This window comes from Protopterus annectens, chromosome 13.part0 (genome assembly GCF_019279795.1).
Source record: "Protopterus annectens isolate FY-2018-M chromosome 13.part0, PAN1.0, whole genome shotgun sequence".
Taxonomy (NCBI): domain Eukaryota; kingdom Metazoa; phylum Chordata; order Ceratodontiformes; family Protopteridae; genus Protopterus; species Protopterus annectens.
The window spans coordinates 1,252,847,795-1,252,872,298 of record NC_056747.1 but is presented as its reverse complement, the minus strand read 5'-3'; the positions used below and the strand labels follow the sequence as shown (position 1 = coordinate 1,252,872,298).

At 37.9% G+C, this 24,504-nt stretch overlaps 1 protein-coding gene across 1 annotated transcript in view; it reads left to right on the top strand.

Annotated features, from left to right (window-relative positions):
* Nucleotides 1-24,504, top strand: part of TBKBP1 (TBK1 binding protein 1) — a 2,809,732-nt gene that overhangs the window by 2,702,808 nt on the left and 82,420 nt on the right. The window lies entirely within an intron of this gene.

Below are 24,504 nucleotides of genomic sequence, written 5' to 3'. Positions count from 1 at the left end.
GGCTTTTTATTGACTCTTTTTTTCTCCTCATTTCTGAGAATGATATTTTGGTTCACTGTCCTGTGAGCATGCATATAGCATAATACAAGTCAGTGAAAGATGTGGCTACACTTAAAAATCTAGGGGGCATTCAGGCTAGCTATAAGCACTTCACACGTTTACTTATTCATTATGTTATAAACCAATAGGTCCATTTCTGTATGGGGTGTCATCAGCTGAGGGATTCATGCTGAAAATGGTAAAAAAAGGCATTTTGAGAATATGTGAGTCATAAAGGAATGTAAAAGTCTTCGTACTGATGCATTGTATTGCTTAGTCAAAGACGAAACATTGATGGGTTTTGTAACATGTTTATTAATAAAAAGTGATTACAAGAGATTTACTAATTTCAGACATGCTAATATGAGGTAAGGTAATTGAGCTGACTTGAACTATCTGTCTTTATTTAATTTCTTTTTAGAACAATGCTCAAGATTAACAAAAAGTTCTAAGGAGGGCTGCAGGATAAAGGAAGGGATGGGAAGGAAAATTGGAAGATGTTAGTCAAAGAGTGACCATAGTGCCGTTTTGAATACATTTTTTCATATTTTTTTTCAATATTTACTTTTGGTGAGACACAGGAGGCATAGAGGGTATATTCAGGTGGACAAGAGTGATAAATATTCTCTTTGCATCACTAGTTTCATGTCCCCTTGCCCGTCAGTGCTCACACTTCATACCCGGTCACTACATTCTTCATCTCACATCACATTTCTTCCGGGGAGAATTATGAAATGTATTAGAATCTAGGGAGAATTTGAGCTGGGTCTGGGGTGGTCTCATAGCTTACGAATGTTACCTTGCACAAAGGTGTGGAAGCACAGCTGTGTGGAACAGGATGAGCAAAATCCCGCCCTCAGCATAAAGGAATCCATGAGCAACGCTTATATGAGAGCAGTGCTGGCAGCTGCAGATGCAAGAAACCTTTCAGCAAAAGAGGTCTGTACCTATTTTTACATTGCAAATATAATATTTACTACTTAACCACGATATATTTGTGGCTGTATAGTATATAAAATTATACTCTAATAATAGACTTAATCCTGTAGACCTTGATTTGATTCCTTCAGTATCCATTTGCCTTTTCTGTGATTCTGAGTATGTCATTTAACCATATAGTGTTTCCAGATCATTTCTCAAAATGGCAGTTTATACTGAATGTGTTTATTTTCCTCATTAATGTAAAAAACAAATATTAAAAAATGCATTTTAATTATAGACTGACAGGTGAACTTAACGTTCTGTATGACCTTTGCTAATGGTAAGTATACTATGGTAATTTTTTCAGCCAACCAAAGGAAAAAAAATACTGAATGTTATATATAATCCAGAAAACTAAAACTGTCCCTAATGGTGAGGAAAGTCACATGACATGCATCATACCACACTTTATTATTTACTTGAATCTGTTGCTTCAAAAGCTCAAGAACTTTCACAGATCAGGCCTGTCTGCCATCAACTGCATCTTTAATTCTTTAAAATTCATATTCAGTAATTTTGCAATGTGGTCTATTCCCATTAACCTCTGCCACCCGTTTGATCTTTCCTTTACTGAATGCTGGCATTTCCGAGTCATATGCTGACATTTGCGGTTGTGGGCTATATTATGTCATCCGAAGTGATAAATCCAATCTTATTTTCCTAATTTCATCTCCAGAAAGATTTGAACATAATTAAAAAATGTATTATAGAGGTAGCCCTGGTGAGAAGTATTCCAAGACTATTGTCAGAAGCAACATTCTGCCCAAGAAGCTTACTCACTTTCTTGTCACAGCAGACTCCTATTAGAAGGGGGCTAAAAGGATATTCACATATAATAAGTAGGGAAATGGCTCTAGATGTCAAGGATGTCCCATTTTACCAAGTCCTTAAGCAATGAATGTCTGAATTGTCCCCACAATGCAGTTTCTTAACTTAACTTAACTTACCTTAACTTAACTTAACTTAACTTAACTTAACTTAACTTAACTTAACACTAACCTGTTTCCAAAAGGACAATGGCTTGGGCTCTGAATGCTCTAACCATGAAGGTTAGAAATGTAGGTAATTTCCAGTCTTAGAGTTCACAGAAACCCTGTACAAGCATTTTAGTAGCTGCATAGAGGCAGCTGTACCCATCGGGAAGAAGTACAGAACTAACTCAAAAACAAGCCACCCCGGTGGAATTACAAAATCAATTGACTCTATAACAGAAGGAAGAAAATCATGGAAAAAATTAGGAGGTGCAGCACCCAGCAGGATAAAAGCACTCTCATCAAGCTAAACAAACAACTCAGAGGACAAATAAAGTCTACCAAAGCCAAATTTGAGGTAAGTTTGGCCTCCCAGGCCAAAGACAACCACAAAATATTCTTTAGCCATGTCCGCAACCTCAAAGGCAATACACAATTGTGTGCAGAGCTCTTTGTAAATGGAGCCATCTATACTAAGCCAGAAGAAATAGCAAACCTCCTGGCTGAAAAATTCAGCTCCAGCTTTACTCCTGTCTCCCCCTCAACCTTCCCCCAGTAAATATCATCAAATATAACTCCCCATACTATCACTAGAGAATAGGTCCTTAATGCTCTCTCTGAGACGAAGAACACTGCATCAGTGGGCCCAGACAATATCCCAGGATGCCTTCTAAATAGCATGAAACATGACCTATCAGGGCCTCTGGAATTACTATTTAACTGCAGCCTCCAAACAGGCTTCATGCCTCATGAATGGAGAAAGGCAATAGTCATCCCTGTGGACAAAGGTGGGCCATCTACAGACTTTGGAAACTACAGACCCATAAGTCTCACTAGTCTTATATGTAAAGCCATGGAAAGAATTATCATGGAGATGATCAATAGAGATATAGTAAATCTCCAGACACTGGACACAGCCCAGTTTGGTTTTGTCAAGGGAAGATCATGCCTACTCAACCTGGTACACTTCTTTGAGAAGGTCACCAAAGGAATGTATGAGGTCAAAATCGTTCACACTGCCTATCTTGACCTGCCCAAGGCATTTGACAGAATGCCCTACTCGGGCATTGTTGACAAACTCAAGAGGTTAGGTACAAACCCGTATGTCACCCGGTGGATAGTCAACTGGCTCACAGACTGGACCCTGAAAGTTAGAACTGGGGATTCCACCTCTACAAAAAGGACAGTCACAAGTGGAATCCCTCAGGGATCAGTCCTTGGACCGCTCCTTTTTGGCATTTACTTCTCAGAAGTCAAGGTCAATGTCAATTGTCTCTGACAGACTATATTTGCAGATGATTGCAAATTAGGAGCTGTCATTAAATCTAACACTGACACAAATGTTCTCCAGGAGGGGATGGCACAAACAAACAACTTGTGTCAGAGCAATGGACTAAAACTAAATGCCAAGAAATGCATAATGGTATCCTTTGGGAAGTAATCCATCTCTGGTACCTATCATATTGACAACACACCCCTTAGAGTTGACCAGTAATCAGGGTCTTAAGGACACACATAGATAGTAATCTAGCCTTTGATCATCATGTGTCTACAGTAGTAAGGAAATCATTATATGTTGTGCAACTTATAAACAAAGGTATGGCATCTAAGTCCAAGGAAGAGATTGTTCCACTGTATTCAGCATTCATCAGACCTATCATTGAGTACAATGCCCCTTTTGGTATGCACCTTACCAGTCATATCCAACAATTGGAACATCCAAAGTAGTATGTCCCATGCAGACCACCTCAAGGCTCTATCCCTATATTCTGTCTCCTACAAGCTTTTGAGGGGAGATCTATGCCTGGCATACCCCACTGTGATGGACCTCCTGCATATCCACAAAACAATCAGCACCAGAATTACCCATTTAAAAGACTTAAACCTTGCCTGTGATGTAAATAGGACCTGACGGAGACATAGGTATGTATTCCAGAGACTACCCTGTCTATGGAACAAGCCCCTCATCCACGTGAAGCAAAGTTGCTCCCTAACCCAATTCAAGTGCAACTTGGACAACTGGATGGGAAACCAGAAATTCATCCCTGGTTTAGCACCTATGTCCCTAATGGACACAGGTAACCTGTAAATGGTTCATCTCCCAGGCCCATGCTTACACTTATCAAGGGTATCAGAACTTGTTAGAGATTTGGGATGCATGGCTAGGCATAAAAAGGCCCTTGTGGTCATTAATCTAGTAAACACCTATGAACTTATAAATGATTTTCATTTTCTTCATATTATTTTATATATATATATATATATATATATATATATATATATATATATATATATATCTTCTTCTTCTTCTTTCGGCTGTTCCTGTTAGGGGTCACCACAGTGGATCATCTGTTTCCATTTCTTCCTATCCTCTGCATCATGCTCTTTCACACCAACCGTCTGCATGTCCTTTCTCACTACATCCATAAACCTTATCTTAGGCCTTCCTCTTTTCCTCTTACCTGGCAGCTCCATCCTAAGCATCCTTTTCCCAATATACCTAGCATCCCTCCTCAGCACATATCCAAACCAACGCAATCTCGCCCCTCTTGCTTTGTCTCCAAACTATCCAACCTGAGCTGACCCTCTAATATACTGATTCCTAATCCTGTCCATCCTAGTCACACCCAGTGCAAATTTTAACATCTTTAACTCTGCCACATCCAGCTCTGACTCCTGCCTTTTCGTCAATGCCACCATCTCCAACCTATATAACGTAGCCGGTTTCACTACCCTCTTGTAGACCTTCCCTTTCACTCTTACTGGTACCCGTCTGTCACAAATCACTCCTGACACTCTTCTCCACCCATTCCACCCTGCCTGTACTCTCTTCTTCACCTCTCTTCCACACTCACCATTACTCTGAACTGTTGATCCCAAGTACTTAAACTCATCCACCTTTACCAACTCTACTCCCTGCATCCTCACCATTCCTCTACCCTCCCTCTCATTTACACACATATATTCTGTTTTAGCCCTGCTGACCTTCATTCCTCTCCTCTCTAAAGCATATCTCCACCTCTCCAGGGTCTCCTCAACCTGGTCCCTACTCTCACTACATATCACAATGTCATCTGCAAACATCATAGTCCAAGGGGCCTCCTGTCTGATCTCATCTGTCAACCTGTCCATCACCACTACAAATAAGAAAGAGCTCAGAGCTGATCCTTGATGTAATCCCACCTCCACCTTAAATGTATCTGTCACATCCACCGCAGTCCTCACCAATGTCACACTACCCTCGTACATATCCTGTACCACTCTTACATACTTCTCTGCCACTCCCGACTTCCTCATACAATACCACAACTCCTCTCTAGGCACCCTGTCATATGCTTTCTCTAAGTCCACAAAGACACAATGCAACTCCTTCTGACCTTCTCTGTATTTCTCCAACAACACTCTCAGAGCAAATATTTTATCTGTAGTGCTCTTTCCTGGCATGAAACCATACTGCTGATCACTGATCATCACCTCCCTTCTTAACCTAGCTTCCACTACTCTTTCCCATAACTTCAAGGTGTGACTGATCAGTTTTATCCCTCTGTAGTTACTGCAGCTCTGCACATCACCCTTATTCTTAAAGATAGGTACCAAAACACTTTTTCTCCACTCCTCAGGCATCCTCTGACTTTCCACAATTTCATTAAACAATCTGGTAAAAAATTCCACTGCCATTTCTCCTAAGCACCTCCATGCTTCCATTGGTATGTCATCTGGGCTAACAGCCTTTCCATTCTTCATCCTCTTCATAGCTGTCCTTACTTCCTCCTTGCTAATCTGTTTCACTTATATATATATATATATATATATATATATATAGAGAGAGAGAGAGAGTCACTTAATAATCTCGAAATACTAAAATACCGAATTTTAGTATCTCGAGGCTATAAAGCCAAAAGCCCAAAAAACCAACACCCAAAACCCCGAAATTGAAAATCGTGGTCATTCACATGCACAGACCACTACACAAACAAGCACACATACACCTAACTAATGACACTACAACAAACAAATCAACACACACAAACGCAACATAACAAACAAACACACCTACCTTACCCATAAGTGCACCCCCCACACCCCCGCTACTTATATATATTAACTCTGAGGTTGCACTAAACATACAAACACATAAAACACACCACTACACACACTCACACATACTAAAATCCCTACCCAATAATACCCTTAGAAGAACACCATTTACCTGAATCCTCAGCTAAATCCACAAACCGGACCACACATCATGAAAGCGACAACACAATGGCAGATTCGACATTTCCGCAGTCAATATTATGCAGTTTTGTGTAACTGCACTTTTGACTTCATAGTCTCAAAATACTAAAATTCAATATTTTAGTATTTCAAGATTATAAAGTGAAACCATATATATATATATATATATATATATATATATATGAAATACACACACACACACACACACACACACACATAAATATCATCATGCATTCTTACCCTAATCCCCAAAACTTACTCTTCATAATGTACGTAATGTTTGATTGTGAGATAAGTAAAATAACAGCAGTCACACTAATGTGCCCCCAAACCACCTATCGTGACAAATAATGTCTGCACTGTCCACAATCACTACACAAGCTGTAGCGACATTCTGTACACACATCAGAGGGGTGATTGTAAGAAAAAATTAAAGTAGTAACACCCTCCGCACACTACAGTAACCTTCTGTGCACACCTTTAAGCAGGGCTGGTTTTAGACTAGATCCGATTGCAGTATTGTTCACGTCTACAGATAAAAATCTGTGATATCATAATATTTTCAACACAGACACACCAACATTGCCCCCAAAAATCAGGTCTATTACAACATATTCAAGCCCCACCCCCACCACACACAACCACACACTGTATACTTAGCTACAAGAAAACTGGAAGAATGCCAAGTCTCCTATTTCATATCTTTGGAGTATTGGAGTATTGGAATATTGGAGTATTGGAGAAAGTCAGAGCACGTGGACAGACCCATGCAGACACATGGAGGATATGCAGACTTTGTGCAGAAGAAGCAACAACCAAGACCTCAACCAAAGTTATGAGTTGTGAGATGGCAATGCTATTCAGTATGCCACTGTAGCAATGATCTGTTATTTTTACACTTATACCCTACTCCTTCCAGGTTCCCAAAGATACCTACTTATCGTGTCCTATGCTGATGCTTTTGATAGAAAGTGAAAGCAATTATGGTCATCTTTTTGTGTTTAAATACACCGTAAACTCCTTCCCCAACACACAGAAGTAGAGGCATAGCAATAACGTTTTACACTGATTTTAGCAGATGCATTGTTTGACATTAGTGTCGTCATACCAGCTCAGTAATTACTGTTTCACAGTGATCAAACAACAGCAGGGGTAAGTAAGCCACTTGTATTCACAGATGTCCTTTGTGCCATCACTTACACTCGGTTTACTGTGTACACCTCAGGCATCAGATTGAAGTAGAGGCATAGCAATAATGGTTTTACACTGATTTTAGCAGATACATTGTTTGACATTAGTGTCGTCATTATAGGTCAGTAATTACTGTTTCACAGTGATCAAACAACAGCAGGGGTAAGTAAGCCACTTGTATTCACAGATATCCTCTGTGCCATCACTTACACCCGGTTTACTGTGTACACCTCAGGCATCAGATTGTGGTAAAAAAAGAAACAGATTTCACAATAACAAAGTATTCCATCTAAGTTCACATAACTGGACACTACTCTTGCACAGACAGATCAGTGACTGTTTAAACTGAGCAAATGACAAGAGGATCAGTTGCTGTCATCCAGACAATTCCCACCCCCAACCAGCAGTTATAACCACTTTTATATGCATTTCAGATGACTAACTGTCATAAAAATGATGGCCATGTAATAATTTCAAGTTTGGTCCACACATTAAACTTTTCCAAGTTGCTTCACACAAATCACAGTAATCCTGCAAAGCCAGAATAATAAGCAGACATCAGTTAGTAATTTTCCACTAGACAGCCCCAACAATTGTGGCTAATTTGTCTGATATCCCACTCTTATTAAAAATACTCTCTCAACTACTTAGTGAAAGAATTGGGGACAAATGTGAAAATATTGTGGAAATAAACACCCAAAATTAGGAACAGATTTTAAATATTGATCTTACATACTTGGACAAATCCAAAAAATAACAAAAGAGGCAACACTACGGCAATACCACAGCTCGTTATAGGATTTTAATGTAGACAAACTCCAAATAATAAGCGCTTTCACGTTTCAAAGAATGTTTCTTCAGACTTTAATACAGCAGTCATCTTCCATCTAAATTAAATAGTGTAAGGCTGAACTACTACACATTAAAACTAAATAACATAACACAGCATAAAATACAAAAATAATCAAATGTGTAGTAGTTCAGCCTTGTGCATACTAGGTATTTTTGAAGTAATTTTATTAAACAAGTTAGATTAGACCATGACATTTAGTTAGACTTTTATAGATATAGCTAGTTGTTAGTTGTGATTATTTAATGATTTTATAAATGATGAATTTTAGGGTTTTTAGACAGTTAGTTGTTAATTGTGACTATTTAATGATGAATTTTAGGGTTTGAAATGGTTTTTGTGATGTCATAATTACCTTTAGAATGTGATTGGAGATTGCAAAAGTAATGACACTGATACCGTGGTGTTGCCTGTTTTGTTATTTTTTTGGATTTATACTGCTGCTTTTAAGAGGCACTTTTGTCCAGGACTGCTTTGGTTTTGTTTTTTACATGCTTGGACAGTTGACAGAATAAACAGGTTTGCACAGCATTCAAATATCTGTCATTATTTAGCAATTGTAACTCTCTGCGACTGACAAGAAACCCAAATATTTCACAATGAACTATCCAAAAATAAGGCATACATATCAAAACATTCATAGCTCTCTAGTTAATAAGTGGATGGGGTCCCTTAAATCAGGGAACATTTTTTTAAATATTACTCTAATTTACTTAGAATGGTAATAGAACAACAGGCTCTGCATCAGCATACGTTTTCTGACTACTTATAAATCTCTAATGTATAGCATTAGTCACTGACTAAAACCCTTAATAACTTAGCATCTGCACAGTCACAGAAACTTGGTTCAAAGCTGCAGAGAGAACCCCAGCCTTACCTGGTTACTCATCCTATCATACATTCATACCCCAAACTGTGGGCAGTAATGCCAAAGGAGGTGGAGTTTCAATATATATTAAAGACATACACACCTCTAGGCTGGTCAAACAGCATGACGCACAGGAGACACTCCAGGTGCAGTTAACCATTGACAAGACCCATATACAAATCATAGCTAACTACCAGTTCCCAAATCTTTCTCAAGATGCCCAATCCACTTATCTGGACCTATTTGAATCTATCAAGCTTCAGCCCTTTAACCTGATCCTTGGTGACTTTAACTTCCCAAACATAGACTGGAAGAACTACCAATGCTATAATACAAATGCCCAGAGATTCCTCGATTTTGTCAATGCAAATGTCTTGGAATAGCTAATCGATAACCCCACAAGAGGTGATAATATCTTGAACTTGGTATTAACCAGTGTGAGTAACCATTGCAGCATCCCTGCAGTATCATCCTACCTGGTAAGATCTGACCATAAAGGGGACACTGTCAAAGTCACCATCTCCCCTGACCCCCCCTCTAGCTAGGGTCAAACAAAAACCTTCTCCAAAGCTGATTACAGCTTCCTGAGGGATGGTTAAACAGCTTCACAGCCCCCCCCCCCCAAGAACTGGCACCAGTATCCAAAACTGCACCCAAGTACTATATGAGCATTTATATAGATGCACAGAATCAGGAATACCTGACAGGACAAAATCATCCTCCGCAAGGAAGAGTAAACCTGTCTGGTGGACATCTGCAATAAGTAAACTCTATAACAAAAGGAAAAAAATTGCTGTCCAGGACCAAGAAGGAGCAGGTGCCCAATAGGAAGCAATCTCTCCTTAGCCTGAACAAGCAAATGAGACCACTAGTAAAATCCTCCAAAGCAAACTTCGAGTCCAAATTGGCCACATCTACTAGAGACAATCATAAGGCTTTCTTCATATATATCCACAATCTCAAAGGAAGCACCCAGATCTTTTCAGAACTGGTGGTCAAGGACACCACATATACAAATGCCGTAGATATAGCCAACTTGCTGGTTGACAGATTCAGTGAAAACCTCACCTCTCTGTCCCTCCCATCAGTAAATCAGGACATTCCCAGTACCTGCCCCCTTCCCCTTATCTCTAGGGAACACATCATCCGTGCTCTCTCAAAGGCAAAAAATACAGCCTCCATGGGACCCGATAACATCCCAGGCTGCATCCTACATGAACTCAGGCAGGAATTTGTAGCAGCATTAGATGCCTTATTCAACCAAAACCTGAATACTGGCTTTGTCCCAGCTGAGTAGAGGACAACCACTGTCAACCCTTTACACAAAGGTGGACTGTCCATCGATCCGGGAAATTATAAACCCATCAGCCTAACTAGCCTGATCTGCAAGGCCATGGAATGGATTATCATGGACCTCATTAACAAGGACATTGGCACCCTCCAAACACTCAATACCACACAGTTTGGCTTTGTCACGGGGAGGTCATGTCTGCTAAATCTGGTCAACTTCTTTGAGACAGCCACCAAAGTCATGGACGAGGGAAGATGGTGCACACCACCTACCTTCACCTGGCCAAAGCCTTCAACACTATACCCCACTCAGGCATAATAGATAAACTCTCTGTACTAGGCATGAATCCATATGTTACCAAATGGGTAGCTAAATGGCTCACTGATAGAACCCACCTAGTCAAAATAGGGGAAGCAACCTCAAGCAGTATACCCATAATAAGTGGCATACCCCAGGGTTCGGACTTGGAGCCTCTGTTATTTGGGATATGCTTTTCTGAGGTGCAGGCTAAAACCAGTGGGCTATGGCTGACCAAGTTTGCAGATGACTGCAAGCTGGGCGCTGTCATCAATTCCTCTATTGATGTGGACATCCTCCAAGAGGATCTCACTCAAACAAATGACTGGTGCCAGAAACATGGCCTCAAGCTGAATACCAAAAAATGCATCATCATCCCCTTTTGGGGTGATTGATATCCCCACAAATTATCACATTAATAACAATGTCCTAAGCATGCAATCAGTTGTGAGGGATTTGGGCACCCAAGTTGATAGCAACCAGACTTTTGACCACCATGTTGCTTCCATTGTATGGAAAGCTTTCTACATGGCTCGCCTCATAAGTAAAGGTATCTCATCCAGGGACAAGGAGGTCATAACATCCCTGTATTCTTCCCTTAGAAGGCCCATTATTGCGTACAACACCCAGTTTGGCAAGTACCTTGCAAAGCACATGCAGCAGCTGGAGAGACCACAGAGGTTCCTCACCAGGAGAATCGAGGGCCTCAAAAATCTACCATACACAGATAGGCCAAAAGCCCTATCCCTGTACTCAGTTTCATATAGACTCCTCAGAGGTGATGTTTGTCTGGCATGCAAGGTGATCTTGGACCCCACCTTGATGGAACTGCATATCCGCAAGTCAAGCTCCACTCAAGTAACCTGCAAGTATGGCCTCAGCCTGGTCTGTGATATCAATAGGACTTGTTGGCTGGACACATTTGTGTCCCAGAGACTCTCCCATCTGTGGAATAGACTCCCTATCCACGTCAAGCAGAGTACCTCTTTACCCCTTTTTAAGTAGAACCTGGATAACTAGATGGGAAACAGAAAATACATCCCTGGAATTCCACCCTGCTGGACAGGGGCATCAGGTGCTGACTTGTCTAAACATGGGCTAAACTCCTGGCTAGGCTTATAAGGGCCTCAGAACCAATAGCCTAGTAACTTCCTATGATCCTATGAAGGAGCAGAATAAACATATGAAGCAAAAACAACAACTTTCTTCAAAATCAGTTCAGAGGGTGAAATTGCAGACCACCGTCGAGTACACTATCTGCCCCTGAGCTAGGTTCATCACTCAGTATATCTGGTTGCCTGCCAGTGCCAGAAACCCATGGTCTTTCTACTCCTTGTCATGTGATGGCAAACAGTAGAAAACAACACTGGCTGATGGGACAGGTGTACTGCACCTGGCCAGTTAGGTTGCATAGTTTTCCATTCCTCACTGTTCATGTCTGGAGAAGAAAGTCGACACCTTCCCTCACTGGAAATCATTCAGCTTTATTTATTTGATATTTGGTTACTAGGAAGGTCTGACTGGGTAAGGTACCTATTTTCAGTGGAGGCCCAGGGAGAAAAGCTCCACCACATATAAAAGAAAAACATTTTTGCATGGAAAGCTGAACAACAGAAACAAACAAAAAAATGTTACATGGGAAGCTCAAAAACATAGTAAATAAAATGTTTTTACATAGGAGACTTAGCTATATAGCTGTTAAAAAGGGTAAGGCGAGAAATATACATTGCATGAATAGAACATATTTACATTGAAACAGACCGTATGACTAGATAAATATATTCATATATAATACAGAGATCTTCATGTATTAGTAGTCCTAGCAGAGCAAAACAGAAATAAGAGAAGGGTTGGCAAGGTTGGCAGTGGGGAAGAAAAAGAAAGAAATAGGTTAGTGATTCAGTGAAACGACAGCAGGTTAATTTACCTATAATCTAAGTAAATAAATGGACATCGATTTTACCTGTGGGAACAGCAGGTTAATTTACCTATAATCTAAGTAAATAAATGGACATCATTTTTACCTGTGGGAACAGCAGGTTAATTTACCTATAATCTAAGTAAATAAATGGACATAATTTTTACCTGTGGGAACAGCAGGTTAATTTACCTATAATCTAAGTAAATAAATGGACATCATTTTTACCTGTGGGAACAGCAGGTTAATTTACCTATAATCTAAGTAAATAAATGGACATCGATTTTACCTGTGGGAACAGCAGGTTAATTTACCTATAATCTAAGTAAGTAAATGTATATCGATTTTACCTGTGGGAACAGTAGGCTAATTTACCTATAATCTAAGTAAATAAATAGACATAATTTTTACCTGTGGGAACAGAAGGTTAATTTACCTATAATCTAAGTAAATAAATAGACATAATTTTTACCTGTGGGAACAGCAGGTTAATTTACCTATAATCTAAGTAAATAAATGGACATTGTTTTTACCTGTGGGAACAGCAGGTTAATTTACCTATAATCTAAGTAAATAAATGGACATTGTTTTTACCTGTGGGAACAGCAGGTTAATTTACCTATAATCTAAGTAAATAAATGGACATCGATTTTACCTGTGGGAACAGCAGGTTAATTTACCTATAATCTAAGTAAATAAATGGACATCGATTTTACCTGTGGGAACAGCAGGTTAATTTACCTATAATCTAAGTAAATAAATGGACATTGTTTTTACCTGTGGGAACAGCAGGTTAATTTACCTATAATCTAAGTAAATAAATGGACATCATTTTTACCTGTGGGAACAGCAGGTTAGTTTGCCTATAATCTAAGTAAATAAATGGACATCATTTTTACCTGTGGGAACAGCAGGTTAATTTACCTATAATCTAAATAAATAAATGGACATCGTTTTTACCTGTGGGAACAGCAGGTTAATTTACCTATAATCTAAGTAAATAAATGGACATCATTTGTACCTGTGGGAACAGCAGGTTAATTTACCTATAATCTAAGTAAATAAATGGACGTCGTTTTTACCTGTGGGAACAGCAGGTTAATTTACCTATAATCTAAATAAATAAATGGACATCGTTTTTACCTGTGGGAACAGCAGGTTAATTTACCTATAATCTAAGTAAATAAATGGACATTGTCTTTACCTGTGGGAACAGCAGGTTCATTTACCTATAATCTAAGTAAATAAATGGACATCGTTTTCACCTGTGGGAACAGCAAGTTAATTTACCTATAATCTAAGTACATAAATGGACGTCATTTTTACCTGTGAGAACAGCAGGTTAATTTACCTGTAATCTAAGTAAATAAATGGACATTGTTTTTACCTGTCGAAACAGTAGGTTAAGTTTCCTATAATTTAAGTAAATAAATGGACATCGTTTTTACCTGTGGAACAGCAGGTTAATTTACCTATAATCTAAGTAAATAAATCTACATAATTTTTACCTGTCGGAACAGTAGGTTAAGTTTCCTATAATCTAAGTAAATGAATAGACATCATTTTTACCTGTGGGAACAGCAAGTTAATTTTCCTATAATCTAAGTAAATAAATGGGCATTGTTTTACCTCTGGGAACAGCAGGTTAATTTACCTATAATCTAAGTAAATAAATGGACATTGTTTTTACCTGTGGGAACAGCAGGTTAATTTACCTATAATCTAAGTAAATAAATGGATATTGTTTTTACCTGTGGGAACAGCTGGTTAATTTACCTATAATCTAAGTAAATAAATGGACATCATTTTTACCTGTGGGAACAGCAGGTTAATTTACCTATAATCTAAGTAAATAAATGGACATCATTTTTACCTGTCAGAACAGCAGGTTAATTTACCTATAATCTAAGTAAATAAATGGACATCGATTTTACCTGTGGGAACAGCAGGTTAATTTACCTATAATCTAAGTAAATAAATGGACATCGATTTTACCTGTGGGAACAGCAGGTTAATTTACCTATAATCTAAGTAAATAAATGGACATTGTTTTTACCTGTGGGAACAGCAGGTTAATTTACCTATAATCTAAGTAAATAAATGGACATCATTTTTACCTGTGGGAACAGCAGGTTAGTTTGCCTATAATCTAAGTAAATAAATGGACATCATTTTTACCTGTGGGAACAGCAGGTTAATTTACCTATAATCTAAATAAATAAATGGACATCGTTTTTACCTGTGGGAACAGCAGGTTAATTTACCTATAATCTAAGTAAATAAATGGACATCATTTGTACCTGTGGGAACAGCAGGTTAATTTACCTATAATCTAAGTAAATAAATGGACGTCGTTTTTACCTGTGGGAACAGCAGGTTAATTTACCTATAATCTAAATAAATAAATGGACATCGTTTTTACCTGTGGAACAGCAGGTTAATTTACCTATAATCTAAGTAAATAAATGGACATTGTCTTTACCTGTGGGAACAGCAGGTTCATTTACCTATAATCTAAGTAAATAAATGGACATCGTTTTCACCTGTGGGAACAGCAAGTTAATTTACCTATAATCTAAGTACATAAATGGACGTCATTTTTACCTGTGAGAACAGCAGGTTAATTTACCTGTAATCTAAGTAAATAAATGGACATTGTTTTTACCTGTCAAACAGTAGGTTAAGTTTCCTATAATTTAAGTAAATAAATGGACATCGTTTTTACCTGTGGAACAGCAGGTTAATTTACCTATAATCTAAGTAAATAAATCTACATAATTTTTACCTGTCGGAACAGTAGGTTAAGTTTCCTATAATCTAAGTAAATGAATAGACATCATTTTTACCTGTGGGAACAGCAAGTTAATTTTCCTATAATCTAAGTAAATAAATGGGCATTGTTTTACCTCTGGGAACAGCAGGTTAATTTACCTATAATCTAAGTAAATAAATGGACATTGTTTTTACCTGTGGGAACAGCAGGTTAATTTACCTATAATCTAAGTAAATAAATGGATATTGTTTTTACCTGTGGGAACAGCTGGTTAATTTACCTATAATCTAAGTAAATAAATGGACATCATTTTTACCTGTGGGAACAGCAGGTTAATTTACCTATAATCTAAGTAAATAAATGGACATCATTTTTACCTGTCAGAACAGCAGGTTAATTTACCTATAATCTAAGTAAATAAATGGACATTGATTTTACCTGTGGGAACAGCAGGTTAATTTGCCTATAATCTAAGTAAATAAATGGACATCGTTTTTACCTGAGGAACAGCAGGTTAATTTACCTATAATCTAAGTAAATAAATGGACATCATTTGTACCTGTGGGAACAGCAGGTTAATTTACCTATAATCTAAGTAAATAAATGGACATCATTTTTTCCTGTGGGAACAGCAGGTTAATTTACCTATAATCTAAGTAAATAAATGGACATCATTTTTACCTGTGGGAACAGCAGGTTAATTTACCTATAATCTAAGTAAATAAATGGACATCATTTTTACCTGTGGAAACAGCAGGTTAATTTACCTATAATCTAAGTAAATAAATGGACGTCGTTTTTACCTGTGGGAACAGCAGGCTAATTTACCTATAATCTAAGTAAATAAATGGACATCGTTTTTACCTGTTGGAACAGTAGGTTAAGGTTTCCTATAATCTAAGTAAATAAATGGACATCGTTTTTACCTTTCGGAACAGTAGGTTAAGTTTCCTATAATCTAAGTAAATAAATGGACATCGTTTTTACCTGTGGGAACAAATAAAGATTACAAAAGTGTCTCAGAAAGAACAGTACCCTAGGTGGCCATCTAGTTTACCTGTCCACAATGCTGACCATGTGAAGTAGGTATACACTGACATGGACCAGGGTATACTATCAGGAGTGTATTATCAGATCTTAAAAAAGGACATTTGAAACAGCCAATCACACCACACTCCTTCAAAATCTCACATAATGTGGTGTCTCTCAGGAAGTCACTGAATGTTTCCATAAGTATCTCACAGACAGGTCCTTCAGTATAGTGAGAAGCAATAAACACTTTAAAAGAGAGACTGTAACCAAACACATCAAGAACTGGGTTAGCTATTTATTTCCTTATTGATCAATGACCTACCTTGGTTTGTTCTGGAAATTCAATATGCAATGTACCGAGATTACCGCTCTTAACTAGAAGCAACAAACCCTCACCAAATACCTACAGAGTGAATTTAAAATAATGTGGGAATGGTTGGCAAACAACAAATTAAGAGTCAGTACTCAGAAAACAACAATAATGGTCTCTGGTACATCCCAGAGACTAAAAATGAACATAAAACTGCTACCACAAGGCCCCCGGCAATGATATCTTGGTATACTATTAGAGTGAACTGGCACATTTACACTGCACACTAAAATGCGTGAGAACATTTCTAACTCAGCTGTTAAGATCTTATAATCTCTTATCTCACGGTAGATACCAGAGGGGCTATTGTTATTAATTTCATATTGCCAATGCTATAATATGGTTTGCAAGCAATAACACTTCTCTAAGCCTAAAACATTGTTCTAATTCAAACAGCAGAATATAAAATATTTAAATTTATCACCTTTTTTTCCACTAAAAAACATCACATCACTGCAACACAATTAAAATGCTCAGTAGTTAATAATCTCTACCAGGACATCTCTCCTTATACTTCTTAACACTCTTAAAATACTACATGAAAAGCATTACCTTCCACTATTGAATAAATTAAACCTTAAAAATCAGAGCTGTTTACAAAGAAGTTATGAAGGACTATGTCGTGTAAGGCCACCTTATAAATTAACAACCATTGAGAAAACGTTTGCCAAAATTGCTCTGGTAAGTTAGAATGATATACCAATGGGCGTCAGAGAACACTGAAACATTATTTGTTTTTCAAAAAGAACTTTAGAGTAAATAAATGTAAGTGCTTCAAATATATGGGTTGAAACTACGAACTGAAAATCTCATAATGTTCATTGTGAATACATACTTCTTTAAGCAAATATGATGGAACTCTCAAATGAATCTATAATTATGTAAATGTACTCCCATGTACATATGTGGATTATATACTGCTTACTGCTGTAAACAGATGTACGATTATGTCAGGTTAAATGTTTTCATACTGTATGCTGAAGTCCAGTTATTGCTAATGTGTTTATGCCACTGTCAAGGATATGCTTTACTCCATGTTAACAGTTACCATCTAAGCAAACTCTAATAATAAATAAACTAGATGCTGTTTTTCAGTGAATGTTTTATGTCTGTGTTGAATTGCCTCTGCAGCCCGGGCCCTTGGATCAGTTAAGTTACCTGGTGACAAATATGTGCATATATATATATATATATATATATATATATATATATATATATATATATATATATATTTATATATGTGTGAGTGTGTGTGTGTGTGTGTGTGTGTGAGTTTGTATATATATACGTATGTATATATATATATATATATATATATATATATATATTTATAATTTATATATATATATATATATATATATATGTGTGTGTGTGTGTGTGTGTGTGTGTATATATATATATATATATATATATATATATATATATATATATATATATATATATATATACATATATATATATATATGTGATGTTAGTCAATTTGTCAAAATGTATCCCATCATATTCTGTAAGTGCTTGCAGAGCATGTTGCTTTATGCAGGAAATGACAAACGATTGAATTAGTTTAGGTAAGGTAAGTGTGATTTCTTTGATAATGCCAAAACTTTTACATATTCAAAATATTTTTCATTACAGGTGTGAGTGTGTCCAGCTGTTTGTGAGTTGATTTAGTGTGAGAGATAGATAAAGGATGGATTTAATGTTTATGATATGTAATGTTATAATAGGCATTTAATAACAACTGCCAAGGCACGTGACAATATTCCAACCTTTTCTACCAACTTCTACCTTTTTCAGAAATCTGCATATTTTCCGAAATAAAAAGCAAGAACGTTTACTTAGGGTATGTTTTGTCCCTTTTTTTTTATTGCGTAGGTATGTTTGTAAATCCTAGTCCATAATACACGCTCAGTCTTCCCTATGTAAAACAAATAATGCAAGATGCCAGGTAAACTACCCATCTTGTTGTACAGTTGCATCCACCCATGCTAAATAAAGTTTTTCTAAAGTTGTTTACTACCTTGAGCTCAGAAAACCCTGAATAGTCTAAAATTACAGCCCAGTGTGCCTCACTAGGGGGCAGATATTGCTTGTTCATATTTGCATTAATAATTACAAAAAACATGCTACATACAAGCTATCAGAAGATTTCTTCTTAAAGCATACATGATGGCAACACAATTGTATTGATGACTGACTGCAGCTAAAGAGATGTTCAATATTACTTGTATACTTTTTATTTGTATGGTAAGAATTGTCATATTTCTCTAAATATCTCAACATTCAGATAACCGTGACAGAACTGAATAACCTCATATAAAAGCTGACAGCTGTGTGAAGAAAATCCTGCTGGCAGTATGTCTCTTGCTTGAATGGTTACTAAGATATCATAAGTTGTTTATACAACATTACAAAATTAACATTCACTGCCTTTATTTTGGCTTATAAAATCCATTTTAAAACATCAAAGTGAATGATTGCCAACGATATAAAGATTAATTTATCCTGGATAGTTTGCCATTTACAGTCTTCTAGTAACATGTATGGTTCCAGATACATGAATATTTGTTTGAACTGTAAGGTGATAACTTCATTGTTTTAAAGGTTCAAGCCACTCTCACTGGGAGTTAAAGGTACACACTCAAAAGGGCTGTAATGGAGGGAATAAATTAATGGTTGCTCTTCCTGAGACCACTTCAACGGCTTTAATGGCTATGTTATTCACTAATTAGGTAGAGTTTGCCCTTTTCAAAAGTAATATTCTAAGTTTATCCAGCTCTAGCAAGAACTGGTGATGAACAGTCATGACTTGTTGTTGTTGTCTTTCGGCTTTTCCCGGTTAGGGGACACCACAGCGGAACTCTGGTCCGCTAATGATTGGCAGTAGATTTTTACGTGCCGAGTTGCCGGCCCTGATGCACAACCTTCAACTAAGGTACGCCCATTCACGCATGTCTCCACACAGAAGATGCTCTAGCTGAGAATCGAACAGTAATGACTACTCTTGTAAAATGCGTGATTATCTGTATTATGGTACTTATTTTAGATCGACGTCCAGAAATAAAATCAATAATGCTTTTATTAAAAGTGACTCCTGGTTGAACAAAGTAGTACATGAATTCGAAAAGTCTCAAGTTTCTCAAAGCTGACCAGCCAGTCATATCAGCCATTTTTGGAATTCTGAAAACACACAAGGACAAGAATAATCCACTGCTGTGTCCAGTAGGGGTTTCTGCACGATCCAAAACTGAGCCTTTGTCTCTGTTGATTGACAACAAAGTAGTATTTCTTTTTTAGGACAAACACCATGTATTAAGGGATTCATTGGATATTTTACTGAAATTGTCCAACACCGCATACTGTGAGAACTGTACATTTGTTACCATAGATGTGAAGGTCCTTTTTTGGCAAAACCCCAAGTGTTTGGAATGGATTGGTTATTCCAGGCTCTCAGTACTTTTATTTATTTATTTCCAGTTTGATTACTGGGGAAGTCCACTGGGCCCAGATAGCCCGTTTTCAGTGGAGGTCTGGGGAGAAAAGCTCCATGAAGCAGATTACAGTAAAGATAGCAGTCCAATAAAAATAAAAGTACAAGTAGAAATACATATCAAATAATACAAAACGTGAGCAATATTACCCATAATGGAAAAATATCATGCAGATACATTTTAACAAATTCACACAATTAAAGTCAAAAGTCATTTAAAGTCAAAAGCTATTTACAATATTTACAGAGTGTGAGACATCATATGGGAATTAGCTATAGAAGGTTATTGCCAGCTGTAAGGTGTTTAGGAACTCAGGAGGATACAGATACCCTTCCAGGAGCTTTTGTTAAAGAGTTCTAGGTAGGGAGAATGCAGTTACATTTTCATTTGGCGGAGAGGTAGGTGTAAAGGTTAGTTTTGAAGTTTGTGTTTGACATTGTCTGTAGTGTGGAAGGGAGTGAGTTCCATTTCTTACCTAAGGAGAAGGAGAGGAGAAGTTGTCCAGCAGGATGTTTAGGGGCAGTTATAGTTTTTATTCTTTTTTTTCTTTGGTGGAGCTAGGGAATTTAGAGTGTCTAGGAAAGTAGAACTAAAGTGGTCTATGGCTTTATCGAATGGAATGGTTTTTAGAATGTTCCAATTCATTTGTTTGAGATAGTTAGAGAAGGTTTTGGGATCAAATTTACTAAGGTTGCGGGTCTGAATATATTGATGTTGGTGTGAATGGGAGGTGGTTGCACGGTAAATGAAAGCTGGGAGGTGCTCGCTAATAGAGTCAGGGATGTTGCCAGAGTTGGTAATTTTATTTGGATTGGTGACTAAGATCCAGTCAAGAGTGGATCCTGGGGATTTGTTTTATTGGGTCTGGTGATGAAGTGGGTTACTTGAGTAAAGTTAAAGAGGTTAATGGACAGGGAGGGTATGGGTCTGTTGATTTTATTCCAGTTGATGTTTACATCACCTAGTATGTAAGTTTCAAGGTTAATTTCAGCTGAGGCCCATTGGAGTATGTCTTCAAGGGTTGAGATGTTATTTCCAGGTGGGATATAAAGGGCGATGATACAGAGGCTTTTGTGATTATTCATTTTTAATAGACCGGCAGTTCTGCATTGGCGAATTTAGGAATAGGGTTTGGTAGGTGAATTAAGGTAAGTAGATTGGAACAGATTAATGCAACGCCTCTGCCTTTTTACTTTGGGCAGTCACATCTAAGAGTGTGAAATCCAGAGGGTAGGATTTCAGAGTCAGAGATGTGGGGTTTGAGCCAAGTTTCAGAGATGGCTACAATGTCAGGTTGGTTATGACTTAGTCATGTTTGAAACTGATGTGGTTTGTTGTTGAGACTCTGAGCATTGAGTGTGAAAAATTTAAGAGTATTGTAGGGGGATGAAAGGTTAGATGAAGGGGGAGGGTAATTGTTATTTGTGGGTGGGTTAGGTCCAGGGTTGGGGTGAATGTCTCCAGCTAAGACGACGTATTTGAAGGAAGTTATTTTAGTGTGTTTTGGTTTGGATTTAGGGTATTCTGGATGGTGTAGTGTTTGTTTAAGAGTAAGTGTCTTAGCAGTAGTGGAAATAATTTTAGGATTAAAACAGTGCAGAGGGTTGAGGTGAAACAGAGAGGAGGAGATGGAAAAGAAATGATTATTTGTGTGAGGGAGGAGCTGGTTTTGTGTGGGAGTATGGTAAGGAGTATAGAGTGGAAGCTGATTGGAGGTATAAGAGCTGGCATCTTATAAAGTGGTTAGGAGTAGTAGGAGGGAGATGGGGTTTGGAGTGTTAGGAACAGTAAGGAAAGCATGGTTAGAAAAAGGTACTTTAATATAGGAGGATTTGTAGCTGGAGAGAAGAGCTGTGGGGTAAGAGGGGGCAGTGAAAGAGTGATGCATTTAATTAGTGATGCATTTAATTAGTGATGCATTTAATTAGTGATGTATTTAATTAGTGATGCATTTAATCAGTGATGTATTTAATTAGTGATGTATTTAATTAGTGATGCATTTAATTAGTGATGTATTTAATTAGTGATGTATTTAATTAGTGATGCATTTAATTAGTGATGCATTTAATTACTGTGGGTGAAAGGAGGAGGGGTAAAGAGGGGAAGGCTTTGACTGGATGGTTGTCTTCAGTGGGGGTGGAGTGGTTAAAATAAAAGTAGGAATAGTGGGGGCAGGTGGTAATTGGGGGCAGGTTAAGGGAGCGGAGTGAGCCCGCAGGGCGAACGGCGCAGGTAGAGCTAAGGAGAGGGAAGAAAGCCAGCGAAAAGTTATCAGTAAAGCTGAGAACTATCTCAGAGGTAAGGAGCCACTGGCATAAGGCACTGTGTGTATGAAATTTGAAGGATGCAGAGGGTTGACAGGGGATAGAAGCTGAAAACAGGGCAGTAGCAGTTTAGTAGACTATAGTAAGTATTAATAGGGCTAAAACAGGGCAGTGGTAAATTAATAGAACACTTACAGTACTTTTGGCCTGTATTAAAAGATAGCTAGTGGTTGAACAATGCCACCTGGTGGCCTAACTGAGTAAGTGCAGTGGTAAGCTATGAGCACTCAGAGGAGGGGGAAAGAGCCTAGGAGAGTAAATGGAGACAAAAATCCACGGTAGACTGCCAGCAAATGCAGGCAGGGTCAATATACAGCAGTTGTAGGTATAGAATATATTTTTGTTTTACAATAGGGTACATACACGTTTAAAGTTAGTTCTTGGGGAGGCAGAATGGTTACAGATTTACTGCAGCATCCCCTTAGAATGAACTTTACAAAAATAGCAATAAGAATCACAAACAAAAACAATAGCAGGTAGTACTTACATGCGAGCACACTACTGGGGATTCCTACGAAGCAAGGCAGAAAAGCGACGTCAAAAGATGGTGCCTTTCTACATCAGTTTTTTTGATACCTCTGTAATTAAGCAGAAGTGAGAGGGAGGTGTGCAGGTTCAAGGTGGGCGAGGGGGGTAGACACAAAGTAATACAAGGCTGTGTGTCAGAAAAACTGGACTAGGCCAGCTGCTAAAAAGAAAACAGGAAAACCAAGCTAAGTCAATTCCAGGTCAGTGTAGTGCAATATCTTCCAAATAACTACAAATCTTATGTTAATAATCTAGTACAGTGTGGTTAAAAGGACCACCACTTCTACAGGGAAAAACAATTGAAGTACGGGCTGCAGGTACATAGGTAAACTTTTTGCAAGAGAAAGTATTTTAAGTAATTGACGTAGGAGTACAATAGGAAGAGAAAAATGTGTGGGGGGGACTAGTAGTGCGCACGCGTACAGTGAAAGGGGAAGGAGTCTTCAGTTTAGAGGACAGATTAAATACAATTCTAACATACACTAGTGTAGCTGAAAGCACTTTAGTGTTCCACCAATGCAGGGTCTCACAGTGCAGGGCAACGAGACAGCCTTGGGTTGATTGGAGGTTGGCCAAGACACAGGATGAAACTTTTGCTGAGGGGACTGGAAGTAAAAAGGAAAAGGAGGTAAATATTAGGTCTGAAGTTTTAAAACACTCTGATTACCAAGTAACTGAGACAGAGAATGCAGGGGAGGAGGAGCATACCTTGTAAGAAACAACACAATTCTATGAACAACACAAAATGCAAGGATATCAGAGAGAGAAAAAAACCCAAAAATGTAACCGCAGTTGATACCAAGCTATTATAACATACACTACACTATTATGTATTGTTATAAGGTTATGAGGAGAAAATAGTAACTAGTATGGTGCTCCACACAACTTAGCATTCTCCACTAAAAGTCAGGAATAACAGTGGTACGCTACAGAAGATGCTACATGCAGTTTAGAATTCTCCAACTAACAGTCAGAAATAACAGGGATGTTATGCAGATACACAGAGTCAGTTGTATCCCTAGGAGGTTACATTAAGTTCTACTCTAATTGCCAAACAGGTTACTGATCTAAAAGTACACATAGCAGGTGACAATATTCACATTAGTGAAGAAAGCAGCATTTTACCTGTTATTTAAAGTCACAATATGCTATAAATACAATTCTATAGCATATAGTAGTGATGTGTCTCTTCCAAGAGAGGACATTTTGATTGTTCACAATTGCATGGACACAATGTCTAAAAACAATTATGTGTACTTTGAAGGGAAATACTTCCAGCAAATAAAAGGAGTAGCCATGGGAACCTCCTGTACCCCTCTGTTTGCCAGCATTGTAATGTGG